Source organism: Cygnus olor, chromosome 3 (genome assembly GCF_009769625.2).
Source record: "Cygnus olor isolate bCygOlo1 chromosome 3, bCygOlo1.pri.v2, whole genome shotgun sequence".
Taxonomy (NCBI): domain Eukaryota; kingdom Metazoa; phylum Chordata; class Aves; order Anseriformes; family Anatidae; genus Cygnus; species Cygnus olor.
In genome coordinates, this window is record NC_049171.1 from 27,901,190 (window position 1) to 27,928,543 (window position 27,354).

Genomic DNA, 27,354 nt, shown 5'->3' on the forward strand with positions numbered 1-27,354 from the left:
ACTGATATTTTTATCTTATTGAACTGTTGCAGAGAGATTGAAAAATGAATACTCTGAAAAATCCATTTCTGGAAAATTGATAAAAATATACTGTTCTGTTTCTTTTCTGTATTTTCATGTGGTTTCTTGCAAGTGTAGGTTTTATCCTTGCAAGTAAAATGAAAATTAATAAATATCTGTTTTCTTATATTTGAATATATATTTTATTTGAGATTCTTTATATTATTTTATATGTACTTTACACTTGTTTTATGTATATTCATAGCAAACTAGATGTTCTCCTAACAGTCAGAATCACCACGGAGGAAAGTGTATTTTTTTGCTACAAAGTGAGTTGTAATTGCCGGAAGCCAGGGAAGAAACTGTATGATTCACCACCAGCGGATAGCAGGATAGCATGGGTAGATATCTGGTTAATTTATGGTCTTGAATCCAGGAGAAATAGTTCAAGAAATTGTTTTAGTTTCCAAGTAAAAAGTTTTTGCAGAAGGGGTTCTTATAGTTTAAATGCTATTATTTTGCGTTGTACAATGATTGATGAAACCAATACACAGTCATTTACATATTGATACACTTGGAGAAGAGCCATAAGAAGTAACTGTCTTCCTTTAACTGGAATCTGAGAAAAGTCTAGGGCCTCCAAACAGTAGAAATCTACTTAGGACATTTCTAAACTGATTAACTTTTCTTTGTCTGATTTTAGCTTATTCCAGAAGACTCATAAAACATAATTTCATTACTTGTCTTAGAGTCTTCTATTTGTTTATGTGAGGACCTAGCCAAATGCTCTATTGAACTACTTTTTTATGAGTTCTATTTCACAAGAAACTCAATATCTTCTTTCCAATAGCAAACAAAAATTGAGTGTGATATTATATTTACCACTGCAATAGCCATAGCTAATTTAGTTATAGTTAATGGAGTTCATTAATCCTCTATAATTCTTTCTTTTGTTTCCAAATGTACTGCACTGAATAGAATAGACTTTAAAATATTTCACCGATGAACTTCAATATAATTGTGTATTTGCACTTCAGCCTAGTTTATGTAAACCGTAGTTTATTGCTCAAGCCTACTGTCTTGAGTATTTAATAAAAAATAAATAAAATAATGAACAAAAAGCAGCAATACATGGATAAAAATAGAATTATTCATATGTTTTGTAAAATATACCACACTCTTATTGGTCTCTGTTTCTGTCAGCATGGACTATCCTCTTAAGTTATTTTTCTCATTCTTTCAAAAATTCCTCCCAAATACGGAGATACATGCTGTACTTTCAAATAAACTTACCCAAATAAACTGCTGGGAAAAACAGCACACTGTTGCCATCAAACAGTCAAAATGGAAGGATTTAAATGTTTTACATAATGTACAAAGTTCATCATTTAAAACCATCCTTGCACAAATAACTTGCATCAGTACCTCCTTGTAATAGAACCTTTCATGGGAGAAAGAGCAAAGAGCACACGGTATTTGTTGAAAGGATTCATCTCACATAAAATTTCCCTTTGGTCTATGCAATCCATATATCTTTGCAGTCTTCACAACAGTGCCTTTTTCACTGAAGAATTATCTGTCATACTCCATAATTAGGTGCACTTTCACAAGTATATTGTATAGATTTTTGTAACAGCACTTCATTGGTTTTGTAATCCTTTTCCCTTAAGAGCAGTCACCCTTTTACAAAATGTTCAATACTTTGGAAAACAGAAAGGTTATATGGCATTCAAGTTTCTTCTGTTGTCCTCCGGACTGCAGTCTAAGAAGTTTCTACAGTTTACTGCCTATGGTTCACTTCTCCATAGATGTTTTCCTACAGAAGTTGTACATTGATACAATAGAAAAAGCCTCTGCTGTAAGATAAATACCTAAAAATAAATCAGTGAGCTGATGTCTTTTTTATATTTTTTTCCAAAATTTTACAGTTCATTTATCCTAAAATGCCATATTAGAAGAAGTAAGCTATCTAGATGATCTTGGTCAATGGTAAACATATGTTTAGGTTATGATTGGAGGTGTTCAGGAGAGTTTTTGGCATACCAACTCTAGAGGCTGGGGAAAAGATTGTTTTATAGAAGCAAAAAGACTAATTCCCACTTTTGATGCCTGTATACACAAAAGAATAAAAGGATCTTTAAAGCCATTTTTTTCAGCTGCTGGCTAATTTGGTAGACTCTTAGCCTCCATAGGCACCAATGTTTTACCTTTGCTAAATTTCTGCCTCCATCCATATTAGAAATTGCTTCTGTCTTGACAGCAATGCACAGAGAGATGTATATCCCATGTTAAGTATTCATTGCCCATGCCCACCACTGAACATGATCCACCAGGTATTATAAGTATTGTCCTGGCCCAGGCTACCCATGAACTGCTGTACAAGAACAGCCCCTGGGACTGGCAGCTTATTGTCAAAGACCACTAGCCCAGAGTCCAACAGTTTAATCATTGACCTACAAATAAATTTCTGTTTCAAGGGACTCAAATTCACATGCAAGCAGACTTGTACAGTATTTTAGCAAACTAAACATAGTAATGCAAACAGGAAAGTAAATCCTAGCAAAATATACTGAATATGTGTGACACAGGTATTCATCATACAGATGAAAGTTACACATTACTTGAATTTAAATGAGTGAATTTGCATTTCTTAAGGCATTATTTTATGTTAATCTCAGAGTCTCCCTTTTTTGGAGAACTCCAGCAGCCACTAAGTTATAGAGAGCAAGAAGTCAAACCTCTGTCTGGTAATTCTGGAAGACAAGGAAAAATTATAAAAGTTCCTATAATTATGATAATTTCACCAATCCGGAGGACACAATGCCTATTTTCGTAGTACTGACTCTCTTCTCCTGGACAATGTGATATTCCCAAGAGACATCCTGCTCTTTGGATGACTCTGCTATTTCTATAACCCTCTGATTTCTCTCTCTTTCCATGTGTCCCACAGAAGTCATATGAGGTACTGTGAACCTAACATATGTTCCATACTCAGTGATTTCAGACATGCATTTATTTCCAGGGCCTTAGCCACAAATAGAGGCTATGTTACAGCACACACTGAGATCAAAACCAATTAAGACATACCTTTCTCTTCCTAATGTTTTGCAGAAGATATAAAGACCATGTGCAAGCAAATGAAAAGGTAGTAGAAAAGAGATCAGATGAAAAAAATCCAACATTTTGGGTAATTTTTATCAATATAAATCTGGAGAGAAGAAATTTCATCCATACATACTCAAAGCTGAGCCTGGCTTAACAGCTGGGTAAGGTGGCACAACAATTGCCTGATGTTGATCTTGTTTCCTTAAGGCCTGATGAAGAACATAAACTTTTTTTTTTTTTGTGCTCACTGTTCCTTCTCAGCCCCAGCAACATGTACCATCCTAACCTGAGATTCATATATTCTCTTAACAACAAGAACAACAACAACAAAAAATAGTGGTCAGTCACTATTTTCTTAAAAAACACAGGGCAGCATTGAACTTTTTTTTTCTTTTTATTTTTTTTTAAATATAAAAGTTCGGTTGTTGAGCTTTTTTAGGATCTAGCAGGCATGGTTTGCATTTCATTATATAGACACGTAGGTCCAAGCCCATGTGTCCAAGCTCTGGGAGATGCTCATTGTCATAAAGTGATTGCCATGGAAGAAGATGTGGCAGCTTCTTCATTCCCGCCTATGGAAGTTGTTTCACTTTGTTTAATGAATTAAAGAATCTCTGTACCAGAAAAGCAACACAGATATTGTGCTAAATAAAATTAACTAATTCATACAAGAAGAAAAATCAGATAAATGTAGGCTAAATATTACAGTAATCTTTACAGCAGGAAATGGAAACTTTATCTTTTGCACTCTATCTAATAAACAGCTTAATGTCAAATTACAGCAATAGTACATTCATGTGGTCTGGATTAGTCACTTCTATGAACAGTGAAACAGTTTTAGTTGTTCTTTCCTTACCAAACTGAGTGCAAGCAGTCCTTAAGTGAGATTTAAACATTAACTTCTTTTATGTACCAAGGCATGACTTCTTCTCACAGGACTGGATGAACTGATTCATCTGATCAGGAGAATCACTCCTGAATGTTCATACTCATTCAAAATAATTTAAGCTTCTAACCTTTATAACTGTAAAAAAATAATCTTTGTGATATGAATTAAGCATAGAATGATTCATTTTTCACTACAATCTAGCAAAGACCTTGAAATAAATGGTTCCTTGATTCAACTTAATTGTAGGCAGATTCTAATTCCTGATTAAAATGTGAACACCATCATTGTTAGCTATCTTACTATTGATTAAAAAGAATAAAAAGAAAAGGAAAGATCACATTATGATAATGTGATTTTATCATGGATGTATTTTGGCATCATATGTGGCTAGGCCTTGGGTTACAGTGTTTTGAGAGAGCAAAATCACTTCTTTTTCAAGATTCCTGATGCATAATTTTTACAACCAGAACTGTATGCTTTCTGCTCTTAGTTGGCTAATTTTAAGTGCAAAGGAAGAAGCAAAATCTTTGAAAATAGGATGCTTAGAGAGTGTGCTTAAATTTACAGACAACCTGTTTAATAATTTTTACTGTCTTTAACAACCCATTCAATATTTAGACTGTAAGCAGTTTGCATTTCACATCCCATAAATGTATCCGTACTTACAAGGTAACTTGTTTCTTACTTTAAAATTAAACACTCTGGTATACAGAAAAAGCTTTTGAAAGACTTATCTTTGCTATAATACTTTGATAATGACTTTAGCTGTACTTAGTATGCATGCACATATGCTTCAGATATTTTATTTTCACTATTCATCTTCTATTTCTGTTTCGGTAAAGAGTACATTTTATAGTAATGCATATTTGTAAATCAGTAACCTACCCATCTGCACTTACATAAGATGAAGTATTCTTAACTTGTCTCTGACACATCTGCCAGATCTTCCTATTATCCGAACAGTTTAATCAAGTTGAAATTGGATTCAAATTTTCCAAAAACAATACCAAATCTGTCCTAAAACTTACCTAACAAATAGATTAGAGTTTTTCAACAATCTGGAGTTCTAGAATTGAGAACATTTTTGGTTCTTGCCAAGTAGAATATTACTTAAGGGAAATAAATAAGAATAAGAAACAGCAATAATTTATTATTTCAGGGAAGCTGCTGAACACAATTTTATTGTACAGGCTATCTTTCAGCTTTTAAATAAGAAAAAAATAATTCTTGGTTCCACCCCAAATGGGGTGGAAATGAGGCCCAAATGGCTCAATTACTGATGGCTTACAATTAGCCGTTGTAAGACAGAAACATCAAAAACACCAAGTTTGAAGAGAAACTTAATGTTGGACAGACTATATTTTCACCTGGTCAAAATTCAGCCTCTCTACCTATGATCTGCATCTCTCTGCAAGGACTCATAGGAAAAAAGCCTTTGAAGAAGCTTTTCAATGACAACAAATTTGCTAAATAGCAAAGCATTGTAATAGTACAACTTCTGGCAATGTTTAATCACTTCAAAATTGTTTTTAACACAATTTTTTTGAACACTTGATGCAAAGGTCTGGAAATATAAAGACCAGTGGTATGAGATAGTTTGCATGAAATTGCTTGATGGAAAATATTGCTTATATTAATCTTAAATAGCTTATAAAGTATCAGCATCTAAGAAAAAAATCTTTACAATCTCAAGCATAAATTGAAGCTATGCATAATGCCTAGTATGGCAAGAAAACAGATGAGCTGTGATAACAATTCAGTCAAAATGACAAAGTCTAATGGTGCTCTTAAAATACAGTATGGTCCTCCTAATGACAGTTCCACCCCTGTTGTGAATTTTGGATAGATTGCCTTTCTGACTGGAAAGAACCAAATTCTTGAAGCTAAATGTCAGCATTTACATTTTTATTCAGTAAACAGTCTACAAGGCCACAGAATGCCTGTCTTCACAGACCATCAGTTCACTCTAGCTATCACTTACTGTCTCAGAAATTCAGGTGACAAAGTACTTACTCTCATTTCAGCTGAGACTCTCAAAGGCTTTGAGGCTTCTTAATCCTTACAAAGCCCTTTCTGTTTATGTGAGGTAAAGTAGTAATCCCACAAGACTACAAACTTTGTGTCTTTGTCCATCTTTACAAGAAGATAGATAGTCATTTCATACAGTGTACTCATTGAAGACTTCCCCTATTAAAAAAATCTTGATGATATTATTATGAGGTCTGTATTTAACTGCCTTACTTTGCCATATAACAAAGACTTTTGCCTGACAGCAAACTCTGTTTCTGAAAATGAAACAAACAAACGTAATCTTTGTTATATAGCACATAGAACAAAAGTATGAGAGCCTTTATGTCTACTCCACATTTGTTGACCTGACATCATCAGTAGTATCTTTCCTTTAGGATGGGTTACTTAGATAGGTTCATTGTGTGGCTTAGAAAATTTCATGATGGAATAAAGGCAAGACTGGTGGAAGTATGAATGGTTTCAATCCATCTCCTCTAGTAATGCAAACTTGTATCATCTCAGCAACACTGCTTATTATACTGTTTGTCATGCTGCTCTCAGCTGACTCCTAAAACACACTTCAGGTATCTGGATTAGATTCAGGGTTTGATGGAAAGCCATTAAATGCCATTGTGTTGAGCAACAAGAATGTCTGATCCTCTGTCTGCTGGCAACTGTATCCTGCTTGCTCATGCCTAGGAACCTATGCAAATAATAGTGAATTGAGTTTCTTCTGCATGTTTACCTTTTGGAATGATTAATGACCTTGAAAACATCACTTTTCATGGTAAACTACCACCCATTAGTTATAAATAACAGAAGGCATATGCTTCCAGCTGTAGAGAAATTATCTCCCCAGAATACCTCAGTGCTGGGAACTGGTGAAATTTTCAGCAAACCACAGTTGCCCAGGGCAGCCTTCAGAAAATAACACAGATATCTTTTTGACAGGGAGATCATAATTTTGCAGACATAATAAAAGTCTGAAAGGTGTCTGTTGGGGAGCTGTAGAAGCAGGCCACTCCTGCAAGGGAGAGTGAGCCAAGGACCAGGGTGACAGGAAGACTGGCAGAGCAGTGTCTTCATCAGCAAGGGCACACTCCCAGAGTGCCTAAGCAAGTAGAACAGGTCAGGACCTGGTGATGGTTACCAGGGTCAGTCAATGCTCAGCGATCCCCAGGAAAGTCTGTGGTGACGAGGCAGGTCTGAGGTCAAGCTGGGAAGTCAAGTCAGCAACTCAAGGTCTGTACAATTAAATTTACTACATGTTGTGCATTTTATGCATCTTCTATGCTTTCCTTTTTTTTTTTTTTTTTTCCTCCTTGTTATCCTTAAAACTGGTTTTGTCCAGATCTCTCTCTGCTTTTCTTTAAATAACAACTGGTGAGTTAGTCTGTAGCCTTACAGTCTCTGCTGCCATCCTGTTCCCACTTCTCAATACCACTGAGAAGGATCTTTTACCAGGCCTCCGTTTCTTTACAGTATACCATTACATAAATGTTTCAGTCTACAAAAAAACAACAACAAAAACAATTACTTGTAACTACAAATATATAAAACTATGGCTATACCATATGAAGATAAGCAAAAATAAAATGAAGGAAGCATAGCTACCTGATCATTTGCAAAACTCTAACAATGAGAAAACCGTTTATGGACTACAGGTCTAAAATATAGTGGTGTTCTTGGGGAAAAGGAATTCTGCGTTAGAATCTATTGCATATTCTTCAAGAATAAATTGATATCTTGAGTTTGGAAAAACATGGTGATTCTATTTAAATAAAGTATATACTTTTGGCATGACTATGTGCATGCATATAAAGACTTATGAATATTACTAAGAAATATCTGTAGTAACAATTTTCAAATTAGGGATCATGGCAGACATGAAGAAACATATTCATAACAACTCATCAAGACATTGTGGAGTTGCACTTGGTTGGCAAGCTGAAAAGGAGGAAGAAAAAAAATCTTTGCTTAGGGAGCCACATCTATGTTAATATTGGTATGCTGTCCTTGCTATCTGTTATTTGGTAGAAGAAGTTGAGCCACGAAGATTTTAATGCCCTTGCCTGTGTATGGTTCTGACAAGAATTTAGTAACAGCTTCTAAAGGAATTTATGGATTTGGGCTGGGAATAAAACAGTAATCATTATTGCAAATGCTTGTAAACAAAGATAAATATTCACCTGAGCACTTATTGTATAATCCTGAGACAAAGCTATGTGTTCCCCTCTGACCTTCTACAAGCATCAAGAGAGAGCAGGGACAGCAACTGTAATATTCTTCATCATACTTAAAGCTCAATGTTTGCTGAGCCACAGTGAGTTCCAGTTCAGCTGAATTATAGAAAACAAGTCAAAGGTGGAAGTTTTTAGAAAAGATAACTATTAATTGGCACATTTCAAAATGTTTGGAGGCTTAATACAGTTCCATATGAAGAAAAAAGAAAAAAAAAAGGAGTCTGAAAATATAACCAAAACACCAAAACATCTAAGCTTTCTCACTTTGGAAGCAAACAAGCACAGGAAAAAAAAAAAAAAAAAAAAAAAAAAACACGGATCTTAATAGTCTCTCTTTGCATATTTGATCATTCTTATTCCAAATCAGAAACAGTTACAGACACTCAAATGGAGATTCAGACTACACCAAAGTTAACCAAAATATCAAAAAGCTCAAAAGTTTCACCTATGACTTCACCTGTGAGGTCAAAGTTCATAAACTTAGGATTACCCTAATTCAGAAGAGTTGTCTCAGCCCTAATTAAGGATTTGAACTTGCCTTCTTTGAGTTAGTTGGAAATCTTGATTGTTTAGACTTTGCAGAACTAAGATATTATTTTTTCTTTTAGCTAAACTATGGGTTATTTTTTCTAGAAATATCTGCATGTCATGCAACTTTTGAATTTCTTAATGACAGATAACTGCTTGTCCTTGATAGACCTTTGCACTAGATACGCAAATGACAGATTTTATATTTCCTGCGAGGTGTCTAGACTGTGTGTAGTAAAAATGATCTACTAAGAACATTTTCATAGACATAACAACCCAAATCCCTTACTACTTCTGGTTAGGTAGAATATCAATTGAAAACACAAATAAAGAACTAAAAAAAAAAAAAAAGTGAATTAATAATAATATATTAAGATGAAAGTCTGTTAAGGTAGTGTAAGACTGTACAATGAACATTGCTGAAAAGTGCATGCAGAGAAGTAATACTTGGATATAATTTTTTTGATAACACCTGGTATGACACAGCGCCTATGAGTGACACATTACCTAAATGACATTAAAGTGTTGGAGAGACTTCTGTGTAAGTAACAATGATACTGATGAGCATGGCAAATTAGTTAAGGACACAGGTAATGGCCTTAAAAATGCAAGCATGTTTTAAGGTGTATGAGCATTGCATACATCATTATCATGATGTGTCAATGGACCTACTCACATGTTCACTATCAGACTTAGCAGATGTGCCTTGTTAGGCTGGCCATAAAGGAACCAGCTATGTATTTTTTTTAAGAGGAAGATATAGAAAAAGCTTTAGAAATGCTAAGGTAGATTATTCCTATAAGGTAATAATATTTTAATAAAGCATAAAAAGGTGTGACTAAAATCAACAGGATGAAATCTGTAGAAGAAAAAATTGAGGTTGTACCTTAGGTGAAAATGTTTTCACTCTGAGATCTATTGGACTGTGGACCTACTTCAAGTAAACAGAGAGAGTTCTCATCTCTTTTGCTGTTTCCTGTGATATGTAAAATCAGATTGAAAAAGCCTTTAGAGAAAATGCACTTGAGTTTTCAGCTCATTTTCCTTGTTATAATCTTTTTCTGCTGTTAGGGATAGCTTATTGAAGGAAAAAAAAAAAAAATCTTACTATTGTGGAAATGCCTCATAAGAAGAAAGCTAATGGCAGATATACCAGACTTGAAAGATCCTTGACAAATGCTATTCTGCTTCTAATATTAGCCTGACGTTAAAAGGATAATGGAATATGTCCAAAGTGTCACTGAACTTCTATTCTCTTCTTGATGATGCAACTCTGAAAAAGTTGTTATATAATGAAGACTTAGAGTATTCCAAAACAGATTCATATGTGAATATCTCTAAACATCTTTTACATATTACTAAAAATCTGTAAAGGAAAACTATATAGTTCAAAGATAAACCATGTATTCCTGTTTAATATTGAAGACTTTCAAATAGAAATATTTGGGAACTGCATTAAAGTTATATAAATATTAAACAAAAAAAAATATTTTTGAACACAAGAAAATAAGAAAAGCTTAGATGCACGTATTACTCAAGATAATCTTCTTTCACCAAAAAATCAAAACATCGAAAATGGTTTTAATTTAAGAGCAGTAAGGTTTATCTGGAAAATGTAAAAATACTCATATTCTAAGTTAATCAGTAGTTAAGGTTCTTCTTTTTATTTGATCTTTCTCTAAGAATATTTTCACTTCATTCCTTCATGCAAGTATTAATAATAATTCAGGTTTTGATTTGATGTTGAATTTCAAATACTTCTTATTAAATATTAAATGTGATATTGTGTATTATATTTAGCATAGCTTAATGAAATATTAAATATAAAGCAAAAGAAATATTATGTGATTAGAATCAGTAACAATTTAACTATTAATTTCAATTTTGCTAACATTTTATCTATTAAATATATATTAAAATGCAATATGAAACTAAGAATTAATGTTAACTTTATAATCATGTCTTGATAAGTTCATAGTATAACTTATGTGGAATATCCTCGAGTGAATTAATAGCAAATTGTATGTATGGACAAAGCTTCTCATATTAAATTAAATCAGTAATATAACTTTGAAACACATCTTGTAGTTATCTGCAGATAAAAAATCAATATCTATCATTGCAAAAAAAGGTTAATAATATCTATTAAAATGAAGGGAAAAATATTTTTAATTAGTAATTTACAGTGTATTGAAACTGCATTAGTAAAAATATTTGTATTGTCCATACATTTCTATGATGAGAACACACAATCTAAAATTCTTTAGAAATTCTTTGGTTTTAATAGCTCATCTCACAGCCATTTTCATTGATATCAGTGGTAATGGTTTAAACTGATAGCCTCAAATGTTTTAGAAGCAAGACTGCTGGAACTTTTATTCTGAAGGGCTTCACAGAATTAAAAAGTAAATGAGATATCTCTTCAGACCATCTTTCTGTGTAGTCTCTGAGAAGAGAATTTTCCAGTTCAGTTTTCCAGAGTGTTGTGTTCTCTCTACTCACATTCAAATTCATCTCTGTATTGGATATAAATAAAATGTTTGACTGTGCAAAGAGATCAAACGATTAGATAGGACACAACTGTCTATGAAAGAAATGAGGTGGAAAGAATCGAAAATAAATGGTCAGTCAGTGAATGACAGCTTAAAGTTCTGCAAAGCAATTAGTTAATATCATTAATGTTAGATCCCTACATATCCATATTCACTTGGAGCAGTCACCACAATGATGTTTAATCATGCTCTTGGAGGGGTACACCTTTTGGGTGTAGGAATAATTTGAGTCACTAATCCATGATAGAATCACAGAATCACAGAATCACAGAATCATCTAGGTTGGAAGAGACCTCCAAGATCACCCAGTCCAACCTCTGACCTAACACTAACAAGTCCTCCACTAAACCATATCACTAAGTTCAACATCTAAACGTCTCTTAAAGACCTCCAGGGATGGTGACTCAACCACTTCCCTGGGCAGCCTATTCCAATGCCTAACAACCCCTTCAGTAAAGAAGTTCCTCCTAATATCCAACCTAAACCTCCCCTGGCACAACTTTAGCCCATTCCCCCTTGTCCTGTCACCAGGCACGTGGGAGAATAGACCAACCCCCACCTCTCTACAGCCTCCTTTAAGGTATCTATAGAGAACGATAAGGTCGCCCCTGAGCCTCCTCTTCTCCAGGCTGAACAACCCCAGCTCCCTCAGCCACTCCTCGTAAGACTTGTTCTCCAGACCCCTCACCAGCCTCGTCGCCCTTCTCTGGACTCTCTCGAGCACCTCGATGTCCTTCTTGCAGCAAGGGGCCCAAAACTGAACACAGTACTCGAGGTGCGGCCTCACCAGAGCCGAGTACAGGGGGACAATCACCTCCCTAGACCTGCTGGCCACACTGCTTCTTATACAAGCCAGGATGCTGTTGGCCTTCTTGGCCACCTGAGGACACTGCTGGCTCATACTCAGCTGACTATCAATCAGTACTCACAGGTCCTTCTCTGCCAGGCAGCTTTCCAACCACTCATCTCCCAGCCTGTAGCGCTGCTTGGGGTTGTTGTGCCCCAGGGCAGGACCCGGCACTTGGCCTTGTTGAACTTCATACAGTTGACCTCAGCCCATCAGTCCAGCCTGTCCAGATCCTCCTGCAGAGCCTTCCTACCCTCGAGCAGATCGACACACGCACCTAACTTGGTGTCGTCTGCAAACTTACTGAGGGTGCACTCGATCCCCTCATCCAGGTCATTGATAAAGATATTAAAGAGGATTGGCCCCAGTACTGAGCCCTGGGGGACTCCACTAGTCACCGGCCTCCAACTGGATTTGGCTCCATTCACCACAACTCTTTGGGCCCGGCTATCCAGCCAGTTTTTAACCCAATGAAGCATATGCCAGTCCAAGCCACGAGCAGCCAGTTTTTTGAGGAAAATGCTGTGGGAAACGGTGTCAAAAGCCTTACTGAAGTCAAGGTAGATCACATCCACAGCCTTCCGCTCATCCACTAAGCGTGTCACTTGGTCATAGAAGGAGATCAGGTTCGTCAAGCAGGACCTGCCTTTCATAAACCCATGCTGACTGGGCCTGATCGCCTGCTTGCCCTGTAAGTGCCGCGTGATGACACTCAAGATAATCTGCTCCATGAGCTTCCCTGGCACTGAGGTCAAACTAACAGGCCTATAGTTCCCCGGGTCTACCCTCCGGCCCTTCTTGTAGATGGGCGTCACATTTGCTAGCTGCCAGTCGACTGGGACCTCCCCTGATAGCCAGGACTGCCAATAAATGATGGAAAGCGGCTTGGCCAGCTCCTCCACCAGTTCTCTCAGTACCCTTGGGTGGATCCCATCCGGCCCCATCGACTTGCGTACATCCAAGTGCTGTAGCAGGTCGCCAACCATTTCCTCATGGATAGTGAGGGCCACATCCTGCTCCCCATTCCCCTTCCACCAGCTCAGGGTACTGGGTATCAGAGAACAACTGGTTTTGCCGCTAAAGACTGAGGCAAAGAAGGCATTGAGCACCTCAGCTTTTTCCTCATCCCTTGTAACTAAGTTTCCCCCCGCATCCAGTAAAGGATGGAGATTCTCCTTAGTCCTCCTTTTTGTGTTGATGTATTTGTAAAAACAATTTTTGTTATCTTTAACGGCAGTAGCCAGATTGAGCTCCAGATGAGCTTTGGCCTTTCTAATTTTGTCCTTGCACAGCCTCGCAACATCTTTATAGTCCTCTTGAGTAGCCCGCTCTCTTTTCCAAAGATTATAAACCCTCCTTTTTCTCCTAAGCTTGAGCCACAACTCCCTGTTCAGCCAGGCCGGTCTAGTTCCGCGCCGGCTCGTCTTTGGGCTCGTGGGGACAGACCGCTCCTGAGCCATTAAGATTTCCTTCTTGAAGAGTGCCCAGCCTTCCTGGACTCCTCTGCCCTTCAGAACCTCCTCCCAAGGGACTCTGCCAACCAGTGTCCTGAACAGCTCAAAGTCAGCCCCCCGGAAGTCCAAGACAGCGGTTTTACTGGTCCCCTTCCTGACTTCGCCAAGAATAGAGAACTCTACCATTTCGCAGTCACTCTGCCCAAGACAGCTCCCAACCACCACATCTCCCACCAGTCCGTCACTGTTTGTGAACAGAAGGTCTAGCGGGGCACCTCCCCTGGTAGGCTCTCTAACCAGCTGCGTCAGGAAGCTATCTTCCACGCTCTCCAGAAACCTCCTAGACTGCTTCCTCTGGGCTGTGTTGTGCTTCCAGGATATGTCTGTGAAGTTGAAGTCCCCCACGAGAACAAGCGCTGACGATTTCGCGGCTTCTGCCAGCTGCCTGTAGAACTCCTCATCTATCTCCTCATCCTGGTTCTGCGGTCTATAACAGACCCCCCCCCAGGATGCTTGCCTTGTTGGCCTTCCCTCTGATCCTAACCCAAAGAGACTCAACCTTATCATTCCCAGCCTCAAGTTCCTCAACATCAAAACACTCTCTAATATAGAGAGCCACACCACCACCCCTTCTGTGCTGCCTGTCCCTTCTGAAGAGCCTATAGCCAGACATTGCAGCACTCCAGTCATGAGAGTGGTCCCACCACGTTTCCGTGATGGCAACCAAGTCATAGCCTGCCTGCTGCACAATGGCTTCCAGCTCCTCTTGTTTGTTACCCATGCTGCGTGCATTAGTGTAGATGCACTTCAGTCCGGCCATTGCCTTCTTCCCCGGCTTTGCCATTGTTCCCCCTGGTACAGCTCCAACAAGCCTTATTTCAGCCCCATCCCCCTTGTTACCTAGTTTAAAGCCCTCTCAATGAGAAGAAGGTATGGGAGGAAGGATTCCTTTACCTCTGCCCTTCTCTGTCAAGGACCCAAGGGTATGTCCCTGTATCAAACGTATCTAAGTATCCTTTGGTCTCTTCCCTGAAATAAGGTCAAACTCAGGTTCTCACATGACTTTAATGGCATTTAAGGCCAAGCAAATGCAAAACAGTCCTAATCAACTCAAGCCATTTTTTGGAGGAAGTTTAGGGTTCATTGAAGCCTCTAAACGCTGAACTCCACACTCTGAACTACCCCTGGGAAACTGAAATCTCTATTAAGCCTCCATAGGCTCAGTTTATATCAATAGTATGTCAGCACATTGCAACCAGTCCAGTATCAAGCTACATTGCTGTGAACAGGGAAGAGAAAATCATAACTAGAGGGCATATAACTTAAGGCACACTGATGGAGATAAAACTATGCATTCTCATTGCATCAGCAGGTGAACTCTCAATTTCCCAGTGCACAGCTAATTTTCTAATCTTTCCCAAATGCAGATGGAAAGGAATAAACCAAAACAAAATATAACAAAAAAACTTACTCCCCCGTTGTTTTCTGATCCAGTAGAGATGTCACTTTTGCTCAGCTCTTCAGGTACCTAGTTTAGACTGGAATAAAAGTTGAGTACCTGGTTTGCTTTGAGGATTTAAGCGTGTTCTTGTGTTGCTTCAAGCCTTTTCTCTCCTGTCAAGACTCCTATTATTCTTATCCCACTTCATGTCTTACAGTCTAAAATCACTGCAGCTCATATTTTCACAGTATCTTTTATAACAGCCTAAACTCTCTGCAAATGCAACTGTGTGCCACACTACATTTACCTGGGAGATAGCAACCCAGTAGGCTTCCCATGCAGTTTAAATCTGGAATATCAGATGTGTCTCTTTCTTCTAATTTGCAAACAAGGAAATAACCCCCAGATGATATTGTCTTGTTTCATATGAAGAGTAGAAACTGTAAATCTATACTTCGTTTAGGTTTACAAGCCACTATCCTCTCACTTAAACAACTAATTAAACAAATTTAGTTAATGTAATCTTATTTTATGTAATCTTATTTTATGTAATATTGTCATCACAGGTCAACTAAATATATTGTGCTACAAGCAATCTTAGCCTGGTCAAAACTAAGCTAAAAAAATATTTCTGTAGGAGATTATGAAACTGGATTTTTCTCCCAAACTCAGACACAATAGTTGTTATGAGATGTTCTATTTATTATAGAGTACATGCATACTATCCAGATCATTTTCTATAAAAGATGTGATTAGCTGGTACATACAATTTATTTGGAGGAATTGAAACAACAAATTGTTTTCTCCTTTTCTTAGAGAACTGGTATATGAGTTTAAGCTGACACAAATAGTATTGATATTTTGTAATTTACAGTAGATAAATTCTCTGGAATGTTGTAGAGAAAATACAGTTAAAGATCTCCCCAAGCTATACCACTTGTCTTTGTTACTGGCATGCTTGCAGCTTCTTTGATGTTTTTTCTTCTAGCACTGTTAATTTTAAAACCAGATGGAATCTGCATTTTAAAATTCTATTTGAGTAGTAGATTAGATGCAAAAATTTTGCTTACAGTTTCTGGAAGAATCTGTGTGAGGTGCCCTTATGTTAGCGTCTTCCCTTACATTGATGGCATAACACAGTATGACATTCTGTGTTAATAGGCTTTTATTAAGTTGGATTCAGAAGCTGCATCTCTTGGTGAATAAAGAGGCTGTATAATGTATTTCTCTTCATTCTGTGATGTTAGAAAGGATATGCTGATCTTCTGGTTGGGAAAAGTGATAGCTTTCACCCATTTCTTGCTAGACACTTATTTTTCCTGAATATTTTTAGACCTGAAGCACACAGGCATGTTTCGATAAAATCAGCAGGCATACATGTTCTGTAATTTCAATACTCAGTACAAATTGACTGCTTTTATTGTTGTTGTCAATAAGTCTTTGATTTCTACTAACATTAAAAGCCAGCTTTTAAACGGACTGGTTCAGATATATGATCCACAATATTTATCATGATGTTCACTAAACACTATTCAGCTCAACTTTTTAAGTCATATTTCCAAAGCATATCTCCAACATAACTGTTCTAAACTATATGCACTGGCTATATGTAGTTTGAGCTTCAGAATGATAGTCATAGTCATGGTACGCAGATAAAAGGCTTCATTCTCCAGAACAGAGAGTGGAACTGTGTATTGGGGTTCTAAGGTCAAAACCTACCTGCAGAGGAAGAAAAAGAAACTAACAAACCAGACTTTTTATGCCCTCTGTGCTGACACGATCTTCACTCACTCTGGTACCACTGAAGTATGATTCACTGCCCAGGTTCAATGCCTGGGAAGATCTAAGTACCTTCAAAAAGTAAGCTTGCTAATACTCTGAATTGATATCCAGTAAGGAGCTAGCAATAAAGAAAGAGACTTCTAAATCTTGTTCCTCAAGAACCCTGGGGCAACAAGGAGATGCTTTTGTTAATATGGGATCCACAGCCTGGAAGCTCCTTCAGAGAATGCTGTTATTTGATGGGTACCAAACAATAGTAGACCAGTTAACACAAATCCGACACGCCTTGTTAAATCACATTTTCAATTACCAGAAGTGTATTTGACACAAACTTTACTTGCAAAGTCATTCTTCTCTCACCAGAATTTATGTAAAAAGGACTTTTTTTTTTTTTTTTTTTTTGAGAGAACAAGGGGAGGATCCTCCAAAATGAGGCTGTGGTACCTTCTTTACAGTCATGGGGATATATATATATATAAATATATATTTAATATATTTAATATATTTAAAAAAAAAAAAGTGAGAGCAACAAATGATTTAATCTGGAGACTATGATTTCTGGAATTCTGGTGCTGATCCCTCTGCCTTCCTCCCCCATCTGGTATATTTAATATTTTTTAAGCTGATGAGAGTTAAACTGCTCTTAATAGGCCAATTCTCTCCTTTTCATAACAGCTAACATCAGTTATGAGCTATGTAGGAATTACAGGATAGCAATAAACTGTGAAATTAAATAATTAATCATAGCTAATTGTCAATATCCAGCATGCATACAATTTTCATTACCACTACCTGTGTCAACACTAGGCAGTTCTGTCCTTTTTTTTGAAGTGAGGCAAGATTTGTGGGAAAAATCAATACCTGTTATTAGACCATCTGATATTGCTGGGTAAAAAACATACAAGTTTGCTTAAATACAAACCCTTCCTCAGACCTGACAAAAACAAGCATCTTTCCAAACTAAATAGTGATTGAAAACATTGAGTCCAAACCACCTGAAAGAAAAGGTGTCTGGTACATGTGGAGTTAGGGAGAGAATATTCACAAGTGGATACATTATAAAGTGATCATTTATAAGAAAGAGAAAAAGTCTGGTAATTTATTGCTTGCAGAAAAAGAAGGGACTACCTCGGAAGGCAGAGAGAATTATAGCATACCGTAAAGCCATACCTCTACTGAGTCCTTTGTTTTTATCATCAAATATTATGTAACTAAACTTAGGTACCAGTATGGCACCTTATCTTCTCCCTGGATTAGTTCACTCCTTTGCATGAGGAAGGAAGCTCAAATTTTCTTTTTCCTAGAAATGAAATTCATAGAAACATAAAATCATAAAATGGCTTGGATTGGAAGGGACCTCAGAGATCATCTAGTTCCAACCCCTCGCCACAGGCAGGGATGCCACCCACAAGATCAGGTTGCCCGGGGCCTCATCTAACCTGATCTTGAACACCTCCAGGGATGGGGCACCAACAACTTCTCTGGGCAACCTGTTCCAGTGCCTCACCACCCTCTGAGTGAAAAATTTCTTTCTAACCTCTAATCTAACTCTCGCCTCTTTTAGTTTAAAACCATTCCCCCTCCTTCTGTCAATATCTGATTGAGCAAAGAGTTGCTCTCCACCTTTTTATCTTTTTTTTTTTTATAAGTCCCCTTCAAGTACTGAAAGTTTGCAATGATGTCTCCCCAGAGACTTCTCTTCTGTAGGCTGAGCAGCTCCAGCTCTTTCAGCCTTTCTTCATAGAAGAGGTGCTCCAGCCCTTTTTGGCCCTCCTCTGGACCCCCTCTAACAGATCAACATCCTTCTTGTGCTGGGGGCCCCAAACCTGGACCCAGTACTCCAAGTGAGGCCTCACAATGGCAGAGCAGAGTGGGCCAATCACCTCCCTTGACCTGCTGGCCACTCCTCTGTTGATGCAGCACAGGATACAGTTCACCTTCTGGGCTGCAAGCACGCACTGCTGGCTCATATCAAGCTTTTCATCCACCAGGAGCCCTTAGTCCTTCGCTGCAGGGCTGCTCTCAATGAGTTCTTCTCCCAGTCCGTCCTTATGTCTGGGATTGCCCCCACCCAGGTGCAGCACCTTTCACTTAGACTTGTTGAAGCTCATTAGGTTCACGTGGACACACTTCTCAAGATTATCCAGGTCCATTTGGATGGTATTCCTTCCTTCTATTGTATCAGCCACACCACTCAGCTTGGTGTCATCTCCAAATTTGCTGAGGGTGCACTCGATTCCACTGTATTACATCATTGATAAAAATATTAAACAGTACTGCTCCTAGGACAGACCCCTGAGGTACACAACTCATCACCAGCCTCCACTTGGACATAGGGCCATTGACCACTACTCTCTGGATGTGAACTTCAAGCAAACTCCTTATCCACTGAATGGTCCACCCATCAAGTCCATATCTCTTCAATTTGGAGACCAGGATGTCATGTGGGACCATGTCAAAAGCCTTGCAGAAGTCCAGGTAGATGACATTGGTTGGTCTTCCTTTGTCAACTGATGCTGTCACTCATTTGTAGAAAGCCACCAGATTGGTCAGGCACAATTTACCCTTGGTGAAGCCATGCTGGCTGTCTCATATCACCTCTTTGTCTTGCATGTGCCTTGACATTGCTTCCAGAAGGATCTTTTCCATGATCTTGCCAGGCACAGAGGTGAGGCTCACTGGTCTGTAGTTCTCTGGGTCCTCCTTTCTACCCTTGCTACACTTTCCAGGCAGTGGTAGTTTTACCCAGATGGGCAGCTAAACTCCACCATAACCACTCTCTCACTCCTCCTCCTCAAACAAGGGGAGAAAATATAATTTAAAAAGTCTTATGGATTGACAAAAGGACAGGGATTACCGTCCTTATCCAATTACTGTTACAGGCAAAATAGACTCAGCATAGGTACATAAATATAATTTATTACCTATTGCTGTCAGATTAAAGCAGTGAGAACTAAAAGCAAACTAAAAATATCTTCTCCCCATCCACCCTCCTCCCCCCAAGGATCACAGGGCAACAGGGAAGGGGGGCTGCGGTCAGTCCCTAATATCTCTGCCTCTCGTTCATGGTCACTCTCTGCCCCTGCTCCACGTGGGATCCCTCCCACGGGATGCCTTCCTTCCCAAACTGATCCTCTGTGGGCTTTCAACTGACAGCAGCTCTGTAAGAACTGCTCCAAATATGAGTCCATACCACGGGGTCCATCCGTCAGGAGCACGTTGCTCCATCCTGGGTCCCCATGGGCAGCAGCTCCCCCCAGAACCCCCGCTCCTGTGCGGGCTCCTCTCCACGGACTGCAGCTCTGGCCCGGGGCCTTCTCCTGAGGGGGCTCTCCATGGGCCACAGCCTCCTCCAGGCCACATCCACCTGCTCCACCGGGGGCTCCTCCATGGGCTGCAGTGTGGAGATCTGCTCCATGTGGGACCCATGGGCTGCAGGGGGACAGCCTGCTTCCCCAGGGGCCTCTCCACAGGCTGCAGGGGTTCAGCTCTGCAGCTTTAGCTCTGGTGCCTGGAGCACCTCCTGCCCTCCCACTCCTCTTTCACAGCTCCTGTTGCACAGCAGGTTTTTCGCTTTCTAAAATTTGCTCTCCCAGGGGCTCGTCCAGCATAGCTCATTGGCTCTTATCTAACATGGGGCAGCTGCTGGGCTCTGCTCACAGAGCCCACTCCTGCAGCCCCCTGCTACCGGAACCTTGCCACATAAACCCAATACACAGATGGCACTGAAAGAATTGTGGGCATCCACTTCAACAGGTACTCAACTTTCCATACCGGGTGATTAAGAAATGGTTACAGTCTGCAAGTGCATGTGGTAACAGCACAGTAATTCTCCAATTTTTCACCCAGCTGGACATTGTCTTTAAAGGATAATCACTTCTATATTCATTTCTGTTTAGTAACAAGTATGGATTCTTAGGCTATCTGAACACACTTTAATCTAGCTAGCAGTGACACCCATGATAGTGACATTAATTCTGGTAAATGGCTTTCAGCTTTCAAGCTAATACCCAAGGTACTTTGACAATCTAACCCACCTCCTCTGAAAAGCCACGGCCTCCAGATCACAACTGCTATTGCTACCTAGCACCAACTAATCTACCCCTTGCTGATATCAAACCCATCATACACCATTCAGATGTACTCTAGATGTTTCCTTCTGATGGTGTCATACTCACTCATTCTATCTTCAATATGAAATTTTGGTAGATGAGTTCACTACAGAATAGTTTTCAATGTAAATTACAAACATTCTCTTTAATGTAGTACCCAATTGCATTTTTCTTTTTTTGATTAGCAGACAGATATTATTTTTATCCATTTCATATTATCTCATTTTTATTAGTGCAAACACAAAATGGAAATTTTCAGCATCCCTTCTTTCCACTATGTTCTCTGTATATTTCAATGGTTACATTGCCCTTTTTTTTTTTTTTGTGATTCACAAAAAAAAAAAATCACAACTTCTCTGAAAATTAGAGGCAACATTGTAATGGAAAACAGCTAACAACTGCTACATGGTGACATAACTGAAAAGCCATTTCGTATGCCATACAAATCAATACAGAATGTTTATATTTTGAAAGCTGAAATTAAAATATAATAAAAAAAAAAACAGACAAAACAGTTATCCAAACATAAGAAAAATTTAGATTAAGTATCATTTGCACCTTTTGATGATTCAAGGAGAATATTTCATTTAAAAAGCACATTTAATTATGGATATTTTGAATGGTATGATGCACAAGATGCAAAACTATTAAAACTCATTACTAGGGTACAGATGTTTTATGTACTTTTAAACTGTAGACTAAATTGATTGTGCCTCTTTGTCTATAAACCAGCTGGCTATTCTTTATTAAGGCATCTGTCAGTTCTTCATAGAAAAAGATAGTAAAATGAGGGCAGAACAGAATTTAACTCAGAACCTCCAAAGACATTACTATAAAAGAAAAGAATATGTAAACCTGATAACTACAAACAAAAAAAACACAGGCAACCTATATTAAATTAAATCTGTCATATGGCAACTAATTTTATGAGCTTTCAGTTGAGTCACTAATCTCAGGATATATTGTTATATTAATAAAAAAAATTGTCCACCTTTAACAACAACAAGTGTGATTATGTGAAAATATTAGCTACCTCACTCTCCATTAGGAATTTAAAATTTACTTACATTAATCTTGGTACAACCCTACAAACAAAACCTTGCTCCTCTCAATCTTCATTAAATGGGGTTAGTAGAATTTAGATAAAACAGATTCACAAGATTGTAGTTAATAATATGAATATATTTATGTTCCCCCATTGGTCCAAACTAATTGCAAAAGCACAAGTATAGTTCAATGATTTCATGCTTCTATGCCCTAACTTGCTGGTTCACAGAACTGTAGGCGAGAGAAGGTTTTAGTAACATAATTGTAATCACATGAAAACAGCTCTCTGCCTTTCCTTTACCTAGGAGGAAAAATGATGGTTATGTGGCCCATTTTAGGTTCGAAAATTGTAAGATGAGAAACACTTGTTTTCCAAAATCTAACATTTTTTGTTAATTGTTATGCTGCCAAGTGATGAATGCCTGCCTCAATAATTTAACACTTCAGTAAGAAATAGTTTAGCAACTTTTAATAGTCCCATTAGGGGGGTTAATTTTTTTCCCATGTTAAAAATTCTCCACCAATTTATAAGTATTTACTTGCGAAGCTCAGGCACACCGCCCTTTGTAACAACACTTTGGCACTAGGCAAAGGTCCATGCATGCAGTCGGTGACCACACAGCCAGATCATGTTATACATCTTTGAAAAATTCACCTCCCTTTTGTTCAGGAACCCAAAGACTATTGAGCAATCCTCAAGATGAATTACTGGTGTGAGCTCCTGTTGTGTGGAAGACCCATTCTAGGGCTGTGTCTGACCCTTGGGTCCCCTCATTAGGCCCAATCCTCATCCCCAGTCATGGACAGGCTTTTCCTCAGTGCCTCTGTGAGAACCTGAGATAAGTGTTGGATTGCAGTGCTAATAATTCCAGAAATGAGCACACAAACCTCTGCTCCTTCTCAGACTGAGTCTCAGAGAAAAATGCGTGAATGTGTGAATCATTCCAGCCATTTCTAAACTGCACTGAAAAATCCAAAGGAAGGCATTGTACTCTAGGGAATGATTCAAATACAAAAGTACTACACCTTGAGAGTAACACTGAAAGAATAAAGAGCTATAACATACATACTGAGTCTTTTTTATGTACAATTTCTGTAACAGTATTAATCTAAATATCTTTTAATTAAAAAAAAAAAAAAGAGGAAAAGGATTCTAAGGATGAAATCCCTCTCCACTCCCTCCCAACAACAACAACAACAACAAAAAAAAAAGGTTGTTCATATTTTACAAACAATACATATTGAGAAAATTATCAGCAAAGGCTGGTAACTGCTGCCTAGAGATTGCTGGAAGGTAAAGAGAAATGCAATGTCTTTATATCCCTAGGATCTAGTCAAAAATAAAAAAAAAGACTATTTCAATTTTGTTTATGCTGACAGTTTCATTAATTTTTTGTTGTTGTTGTTCTGAACGCACACATTTTGATTGATGTTTGTATTGAGCAGGAATTTTAATTTGCCTATATTGACCTTTCCGATTAGTAAAAAGGCCTTGAGAAAGAATTTATTTTGTTCTTGTATTTCGTATCTTTGTTTGGTTTTACTGAGTTCTGATATCTGTGTTATAAGGAAAAGGATAGAAATTTTTCAAACAAATCAATACCACCACTCTTATCTTTCCTCTTTTCATTTCTTTAGAACCAAAAATCTGCTGGTTACCCTTAAAAACATGATGCAGATCCATTTCCAGTTTCTTCTCTGAAACAACTGTACATGAAACTAAATTCACATTCCTACAGTCTGTTGAATATGTATTTTCATTGCTACTTGTTCATGTATAATAAAGCTACAAGGAATACAACTTTTGCATGATGGATGTGCGAAGGGGAATAAAATGGGATGCATAAAAATCAGGTTTAACATTAACATTCCTCACTGATTTTCATTCATATTGTCAGATATGTGATATTGTCATGAACTGTTTGAGTTAGACTGGAACGTTTGTGAATATCCAAGTTTAAAGTTACACCTGTTAAGAAGAGAAAGAGGGAGAAGAAGAAACAGTATCTAATTTCTTTATCATTCAGTATAATTTTGCAAGATTCATCATCTAGGGATCACAATGAAAAGGGGAGCTAATTTAAAATGTTAATGAGGAAATGACATTTTCCATTTCAAAATTGAAAGAAAGTGTTCAATGTATAGATATGACTTTAAATCATCTTTGAAATTGAGTTGGTGATTTCTAATGGGACTTGAAAATTCAATGAGACTTGAGTTTTGTCAGTCCTACTCTATCTGCAACTGGGAAGTACAATTCAATATCAATGAGATGACAGCTTTATTGGAAAAGAGGCAACATTCCCATTTCTTGTACTAAAATACTTTTCTAGGACCAACAATGCTAAAATACCTTTTCAAAATTCATTTTTATTTAATAAATAAGATGTCAATCCAACGACTTATATTTTTTGCTTCATAAGATCAAATGTCTGCTCAAGTCAGTGATTAGCTTAAGCTTGATGGAAGACAGGTCCTTGGGACTTCAGCCTATGGATCTGATCAGGAATTATTCTACTGAAGCCAATGAAAGCAACTTAGTGTGAGCAAGCAGTGGCTCAAATCCCAGACTCCCAATCCCAGAAATCAGTACAGTAGTTTTGATGTAAGGTTTATACTTGACCTTGAAATATTTTAAATGTGAATATCAACACACTATACAGTAAAATTTTGGAGGACTTTTCCCCTGTTAAGGTATCTACAATAAATTGTTCAAATTTAGTACAACTCAAAACTTTTGTAAGCTCTGCATTGAAAGAAAAATATGCTCTTAAATGCTGTTCTATCACGTGAAAGATTAAAGGGCATTGAAGTGCATTCAAGATGCTGCTGTACAGTTAGTGGCACTGCCCTGAGAAATTTTGATGACAAGAGCTGTCATATATAGCGTGTGATGGACCTGTGCACTGCAGATATTCTCCCTTTTCATATTTGAGCCTGAGCTGAAAGGTTGAACGGACCTTTTCCAGTAAGTGTGGCCTTATTGTCCTTGGATCACTGGACACAGGATACTTCAAGTATAAAGGGACCTCAGGAGGCCTCTAGAGCACTTCCCGCTTAAGGAAGTGTCACAGGGTGTAGAACACATAGGCCCAAAGAAGGATTGTGTGCTGCAGTCTGCTTTTGGACATAGTAAAAGGTAGTGTCCAAGGGCAGGGAGACTGTCAAGAGTGAAACGTCACACAGACAAGAGACCAAAACTGTGTTGATAAAATATGATGATTTTGCCATAGTGTATTCAAAAACTCAGGTGGAGGAGAGGAAAAAAAAATCTACTGTGTATCATGCCAGGAATTAAAGTAGGAAAACAGATGACTAAGTTCCCAGTTCTCTATTCCTTCAGGACCAAACACATGGCATATAGGGTAATGATTATTTTAGAGAAACAGATACTAATCATGTGTGAGTCTCATGAGATCCTACTGAGGGGATCAGATATAAAGACAAGTGGAGAGTATATTATCTATAATGCCAAGGGTGAGTGTAGCTTTAATATTAGCATGCTACCATATTTCTTCATAAGAATCTTGTATATTTGTCATTCTTTTTCTGTCATGAAAATACAGAAGAAAAAAAAATTATAATAATTTTAAAAAGTAAGCCAAAAGTAAGCCAACCAGCTAACTGTTTAATAATGGAAACTTATCTTGTTTTACAGCAGAAATCATCTATAAGGATTGCTTTGTTTAATGAAATATATTTTAGGTTGTTAGCACAAAAATATTAATTTACATTGTGTCTTTTTTCATCCCTCCTCAGACCATTTCTCATCACTTTCTGGTATACTAAAGCTTTTATGTATTTAATGAGTGAAAGTCTTTATTAGGAAGGGAATTAAAGGTGCATTTCAGTAATTGGCCTGTATGCCTATGATGTAAGTTTTAGAACTTAACAGTTAATGCAGTTATTTATTTTATTTTATTTTATTTTTATTTTAATATCTAGTTTATTTCTTATGATAGAGGTGCCATGAATTTTCCTCTGAAGAAAAATGTAATGAGAAAGTAGACATCCAGTTATGTTTGATGTTGACTACTATGTGTCTTTTTTGACTGAATTAAACAACTGTTTTGTTTCAGCACTTAAACTCACAATAGTTTATTGTTGGTAGTATGAGACCAATTTTCAGTTACTTTTATTCTGCTAACAAATAAATCTGATATGTTACTGGAACAGAATCTTTTAATTTTTAATTAAAATAAATAACACAGTATACCTAGCCAAATAAACAATTTCAAACAAGTTCCAAATGTTTTAGAGTTGAAAATTAACTAGATGGGCAACAGAAAAAGACTCAAAACTCTAAATTACTCATAGGAAGAAATTCAAAATAGTATGATTTTATTTTTTTTATAAAATTTGTAAGTCGTGGGTTTTTTTAGCTACATTCCTGTGAGTAGTTTTCCTGATATGGGAAACAACGCAAGTGTCTGACTAAGTTAACTAGAGGACTGTGCAAAGAAATGGGTTAGCACCACTCAAAGGGCTTGAAATGCTACAAAATCATGCAAATCATGACTTTTCACAGGGGAATTTCTAAAGTGTACAATGAATGCAAATATCAAGCAAATTGTCCATTTCATAATAAATGTCTTCTAAGCTTCTAAATTTTGAATTTTGATCTCTTAAGTGACATATGGAGGAAAAACATTTGTTTATGTAATGTTCTGTAAAAATGTATTTTACCTTGAGTGTCTGACTGTTTCTTCAGTATAAAGTGACAGAGATTTCCACCTGAAAGTTAATTTTGATGTTGAGTATTTTTCCCTTACTTTTAATGCAGAAGTTTTCAACCACAAAAAGGTTATTCAAAACAGGCAACTATCCTGAAAAGAAATAATGTGTTTTTGTATGTTTGTTTGTTTTTGTTGTTGTTGGTTTTTTTTGATGCAAATTCATCATAGCAAAATTTCAGCCACTTCCTCAAGTTCATTGTGGTTTTTGGATACCCTAATCAGCTGTCTCAAATGGGAGAACTAGAATGTAAAGAAGTTTGTTGTTGTTCATTTTGTTGTTTTTGTTCCTGTTATGTAGAATAAATGTCATCTCATTTATCCAGAGATCAACAGTATTTGTAAGAGTTCCCGTGCAATTCCTGAAGATCACTACATAGCACAATACTAATTCGTCTTTTTCCTCGTTAACTATCTCCAGCTGTAGCACAATGCACAGCTGACCATTTTAATCACTGTTATGCCTGTTTTGTTCGTTTGTTTGTTTGTTTTTTCCCAGAAATTAGTAATACTCTTAACTGATATTTGGGGAATACGTAATTCTTTGTTTTCTTTTTATGAAGAATTATCTTCATTTGTTTCTCGTACTTGTCCAACTGCTTTTATGAATA